Source organism: Bufo gargarizans, chromosome 1, assembly GCF_014858855.1.
Source record: "Bufo gargarizans isolate SCDJY-AF-19 chromosome 1, ASM1485885v1, whole genome shotgun sequence".
Classification (NCBI taxonomy): Eukaryota; Metazoa; Chordata; class Amphibia; order Anura; family Bufonidae; genus Bufo; species Bufo gargarizans.
Genome location: NC_058080.1, coordinates 714122206 through 714128205, shown reverse-complemented (window position 1 = coordinate 714128205; position 6000 = coordinate 714122206). Strand labels below are relative to the sequence as shown.

The following is a 6000-nucleotide window of genomic DNA, read 5'->3' as shown; positions in this document are numbered from 1 at the left end:
GGAGTGCATTGTGCTCCCGCCTGTTCCCTGGTGACTCATTCACACCCTGCAGCTGTTCTGTGCGTCCTTAGCAACCCCTGTGAGCGTCTGCTACACAGAATGTGTCTGCACATGAGATCCCTGCACCTGCCAGAGCCCCGCAGATCCCCCGGACGATCCAGATCCCCGCACCCACACTAGATCCCAAAACATCACCCCAGATTTACACTGGCTGGAGCCCCTTCTTCATAGGTGTGTGTACCTGAGGAATATACAGTGGGTGCATCCCCGGCCAGTCACCCTATGAAGGGCACCCGATCTGATCGCTGCACGACTCCCGTCTCCCGGGCACCACTACCGGTCCGATTGCATTGCATTGGAGGTGCGCTTCCTCGAGTTCACCGCTAGGTGTCGCTGCGTATAGGCTCCGTGTATTCTTCCATGCAGTCAGGTGAAATCCTCAGGTAAGGTGTGTGGAGGGGGCTCCGGGGGGGGGGGGGGGGGGGGGGGGCTGGAATTTCATTTTACCGTTTTACATGTCTGACTGTTAACATACAAGCCTCCCTTATGAAAAGCAATGCAACTTTTTGATTGCTTTGAATGACAGTTGTCAGGAGATCTGCTTGCTGTAAGTAAATGGAGACAAGCGCCTCAATAAGGGCTCATGAAAAAAAAACGTATTTTCTTTACGTGTCTATTCAGTTTTTTTTTTGCAGACCGTATACAGAACCATTTATTTCAAGGGGCAGCAAAAAAAAACAGAAGTTACTCCGTGTGCATTCCATTTCTGTATTTCCATTGCGCCAAAAAATAGAACATGTCCTATTATTGTCTGCATTACAGACAAGGATAGGACTGTTCTATTAGGGGCCGGCTGTTCCGTTCCGCAAAATACGGAATGCACATGGACGTCATCTGTATTTTTTGCGGACTGCAAAATACATACAGTCGTGTGCTTGAGCCCTTAGGCTACATTCACACGATCGTATGTGTTTTGTGGTCCACAAAAAGTATGGATGACGTCCGTTTGGCATCTGTATTGCATCGTTTTTTTTTCCGGATCCATTGTGACAATGCCTATTTCGTCCTCAAAACAGACAAGTATAGGACATGTTCTATCTTTTTTTGCAGGGCTACGGAACGGACATAGGGCTCATTCAGATGGCTGTATGCTGTCCGCAAAAATGCGGATCAGTTTTTTTTGCGGACAGTTCCGCATGTCCGCCAAAAAACGGATTGGATTCAGTATAGGACATGTTTCATTTTTTTGCTGAGCCATGCAATGGAAGAAAACGGCCCCATAGAAGTGAATGGGACAGCATATAATCCGCAAAAATACTGATACGCATTTTTGCGGACAGCATACGACCGTCTGAATGAGCCCATACGGAAACAGAATGCACACTGTGTGCTGTCCACATTTTTTGCTGACCCATTGAAATGAATGGGTCCACATCCCATCCACAAACAAAACGGAAGGGACACGGAAGGCCTTAACATACAAGCCTCCCTTATGAAAAGCAATGCAGCTTTTTGATTGCTTTGAATGACAGTTTTCAAGAGTTCTGCTTGCTGTTAGTGAATGGAGGCAAGCAGAGGCTCATGCGCACGACTGTGTGTAATTTGTGGTCCGCAAAACACGGATCCGCAAAAAACAACAACGGATGACATCTGTGTGACGTCCATGTTGCATACGTTTTCCATTTTAACAGACGGACAAGAATCGGACATATTCTACCTTTTTGCGGAACAGACATGCCGAAATATGGATACAGAATGCACACGGAAGTCATTTCCATTATGTTTTTCAAGCCCCATTGAAGTGAATGGTTCTGCATACAGACCTGTAAAAATACGTTCGTGTGCTTGAGCCCTAAAGGAGGTAAAATTCAAAAATTTGGAATGAGCAAGACTAATGTTAATTATGAAGATTTCTGCTTGCTGTCAGTGAAGGGAGACAAGGGGCTAAATAAATTCATAGCAGATGGAGACCCTGAATCTGGAACGCGGCCTCGTTCCTTAGTGATCGCCAACAGCAGGAGTTGTCTCATGAAGACCCCCTTCCCCATCAGCTACTTTAATTAGCCAGCCAATTTGGCATTGCATAGAATGGACGCCCATGCCAGGTTCTCCAGAGCACATAGAAGGGGTCCAAGTGTAGGGGGACCTCCATCTGTGATGTCCAAGTCTTCTAATACGTCGTACGGACTGGGCCTGTTCTGATGGGGCACCTGATTGAAAAAAAAGATTTTTAACTCAAAATTAGTACAATGCAGTAATACACTGCCCGTCCCAAAAAAAAGTCGCCATCAAAAATATTTCGTAGCTTTGATTACGGCACGCATTCGCTGTGACATTGTTTTGATAAGCTTCTGCAATGTCACAAGATTTATTTCCATCCAGTGTTGCATTCATTTTTCACCAAGATCTTGCATTGATGATGGTAGAGTCTGACCGCTGCGCTAAGCCTTCTCCAGCACATCCCAAAGATTCTCTATGGGGTAAAGGTCTGGACTCTGTGGTGGACAATCCATGTGTGACAATGATGTCTCATGCTCCCTGAACCACTCTTACACAATTTGAGCCTGATGAATCCTGGCATTGTCATCTTGGAATATGCCCGCGCCATCAGGGAAGAACAAATCCACTGATGGAATAACCTGGTCATTCAGTATGTTCAGGAAGTTCCATTCCCCTTAAGTACAGCTCTGCCATGTTTGCTGCCACCTGCTGGTGAACCAGGCACATTACATAACAGTTGCAAACAGATTAGAAATGCACATTGTGGAGGACCTGGAAAGACAATCATAAGATGACATTATATTAGCCCATTAGAGATAGTAGCACCAGTAGTGGTAACACAATGCAAGTCAATGGTGACGGATCCGTTTTTTTCTGACACAATAGAAAATGGATCCTTTTCCTATTGATTTTCAATGGTGTTCATGACAGATCAGTCTGTTAAAAATGATACAACTGGATCCGTTTATAACAGAAGCAGACGTTTGTATTATCAGTAACGGAAGCATTTTTGCTGATACATGATGGATCCAGCCAAAACGCTAGTGTGAAAGTAGCCTTAGATAGGTCATTAATCCTCAAAACTTGCTTAATGACGACAATTACAAATCTGCCATAGTTTTATGGGTTCCATTTTTATGACGTTCCCTATGTGGTAAAAGCGACCCGTTTCCTTCATTCTCCAGGTCACTACGCTTACAGTGATACCACATTTATATAGTATATCTTGTATTTTAATACTTAAAAAAAAAAATGAAAAAACTTTTTTCTTTCTTTCCCAAAATTTTTATCCCGGTAAATTTTTATACTTTTCTATGAAGCTGTGGAGAGTGGCCACTCTGTTATTTTTGGGGGGGCTCCATGGGGTATGGGGTCCCTGTTCTCGTGATTGGCAGGGGTCACAACAGTAGGACCCCTGCCGATCTAATTGTTATCCCCCTGCGGATAGGAGATAACTGGACATAACTGGAATACCCTTTAAAGGCTATGACCACCACTGACATGGTGTCACTTTCGGGTGTGGGAGGGAAACACCACACCGAACATAGGAGGGAAAGAGGTGAGGGAATGAGGCCTAGAAACTAGGGAAAGGAGATGGACACCTCCTAGTAAAACCCTTATCAAAGTCCTGACTAACTTACCCCAGAGGTGTGTGAGTTCATACACCTGAATACCTAGTGTCCTAACTCACCCTAGAGAACCCTGGTACTACTGTCAGGACTGAGACAACCTGTTCCTCCAAAAGGAAGGACGAACAGGAGTCTCCCTCAGGCCTTAATACAAATGACAGGGAAATGGAACACACAAAGTAACCCAAACAAAATACAAAAGGGAAAGAAAACACTTAACTTCAAGTGGCTATGGCAGCACCAGGAACTCAGCCGAGATCCACAGACCAGCTATCCACAACTCCAACAGAAGCTATAAGCCACATAGCACAGTGGGAGAAACAACAATAAATAGAGAAGGTTAAATTACCATAATAGCCACACCTGGGGAAAGAAGGTGCAGCAAGCACCAGAAACAACACAGACATCATTTGATCCAAACAGAAAACATGTCAGATTAAACCACGTGTTGCCAGTCTCACTAATCTCCTGCCACCTGTCGTGGGAACGTCTGTGACACATGGAAAAGATGATTTTTACAAAGGTTATTGGTTACCATAATAATAATTTTAAAAAAAAATTTGATAAAAAATCTATCATTTTCAGACCTGCTGATATTCAGTTTACCACCTGCTCCTAGTCTAAGACTTTTGTTATGTGGACGTGTCCCTCCCGGTGATACATGCTGAAAGTAATCTGTGTGTCCAGGATGCTGCTGTCTTCCTCCTGTAAATTGCCTTGTGTGAGCTTTTCTCACCTATCTGCTTCCTGTGTGATCTGCCATTCATAGGTGCTTTTCCCCTCACGATGATCTGATCTGCTGTGTACGACATCGTCCCCCTCCCTGCTGCTCTCTTTAACACTAAGAGAAGGGAAGAGAGAGCAGAGAGCTGTCAGCAGCAGTAACAGAGATGAATGCAGCAGAAATGAATTCAGCAGCACCAGCAGCTAGGTGAACGACTTACACACACACTCTGAAAACTATTTAGAAAGTGGCTTCATTTTCCATTTTGGCAGCAGACATGCTCACTATTACATTTCCTTACTATTTTCAAGATATCATCTTGCTGTCAATGAATGGAAACATTCTTGTTTGTATTCAGAGTGTTGCATTGGTGGGCTGTACCTGCTGCCATCTCCTCCTTGGCCATGGCCTTTAGAGTGCTCACTTGGTTGCTTGCTCTGCACCCTCTGTGGGCCAGACCACCGGGGTAGTGATGCTCCATCCGAACCAAGCAGGATAAGGCCTGCTTTTTTTCCGGCTCTGCCTCTCACTGCCGGAAGGGCGCACACTCCTCACACACTCCTTTATCTTCCCTTGCCTATGCATGATCTCTCTAGGGTATGTATGGAACATTTCCCTGTGGGATGGTGCCTGAGCATTAGGTTCTAGTTGTCTTCTTTCATGTAAAGTTGCGTTACTTGTCTTGTTCACTCTCCTGGTTACCAACTTCTGCATGGCACTGAATTAGACCTGACCTCTGCCTGATCTCCGTACTGACCCTGAGCTGTCTGAACCTGACCCTCACACTGACTTTGAATTGCATGAACTGTGCCTGCCCTGACCTCAATTTGTCCCTGACTATGGACTTGCCTGATCACCCAGTGCTCTGCCCCGGTGTCTCTTGCTCCCCGTGGGTCAGCAGCCTCTGGTGGTTTCCCTGCAGTGCAGTCTAGTTCCCTATATAGGGGTTAGACGGTGAAGACCAGGGAGGCCGCTTAGGTAACAACCTTAGGAGTAGCCCCAAGCCAAATCTCTTTAGTAGACACTATGGGTCCACATCTGCTTCATAACATGGTGGCTGAAAACATGTACAGAACTAATGCGGCTGAGGAACTGTTATGAGTCTACATTTCTCCTAGATTTTGTAACTTCATCTATCTGAGGCCACCAGGGAATGAATTTAAAGGGCATGTGTCAGCAGATTTGTCCCTACGACACTGACTGAGCTGTTACATGTGCGCTTGGCAGCTGAAGGCATCTGTGTTGGTCCCATGTTCACATGTGCCCGCATTGCTGAGAAAAATGATGTTTTATTATATGCAAACGAGCCTCTAAGACCAACGGGGGCGTTATCGTTACACCTAGAGGCTCTGCTTTCTCCACTTTGATTGACATTTCCGGGCAGTGTAAATGTGATCATGCCTGGCCCTGTCAATTAGGCTAGGTCTACATGACGACATTTGTCGCGCGCCATTTTGTTGCACTAATGTCGCGTGACAATTTTTATAATGGCAGCCTATGGTGTCGCACTGCAACATGCAAATCAATGCAAGAGATCCGCAGCACTCGCCAATATAGAAAATCCAATAGTGGTTTTATTCAAAAAACAGCAAGGTGATGCAACGTCTCGACCTTCCTTGGTCTTTTTTAAGCAATACAATAAATTAA

At 45.2% G+C, this 6000-nt stretch overlaps 1 protein-coding gene across 1 annotated transcript in view; it reads left to right on the top strand.

The window, feature by feature from the left end:
- The first annotated feature begins 265 nt into the window (after positions 1 to 265).
- The window catches only part of LOXHD1 (lipoxygenase homology PLAT domains 1), a 209777-nt gene continuing 204042 nt past the window's right edge, over positions 266 to 6000 (top strand). Inside the window, exon 1 of the mRNA XM_044292627.1 lies at positions 266 to 443. The gene's annotated coding sequence lies outside the window, so the exon portion shown is untranslated. The remainder of the gene's footprint in view (positions 444 to 6000) is intronic.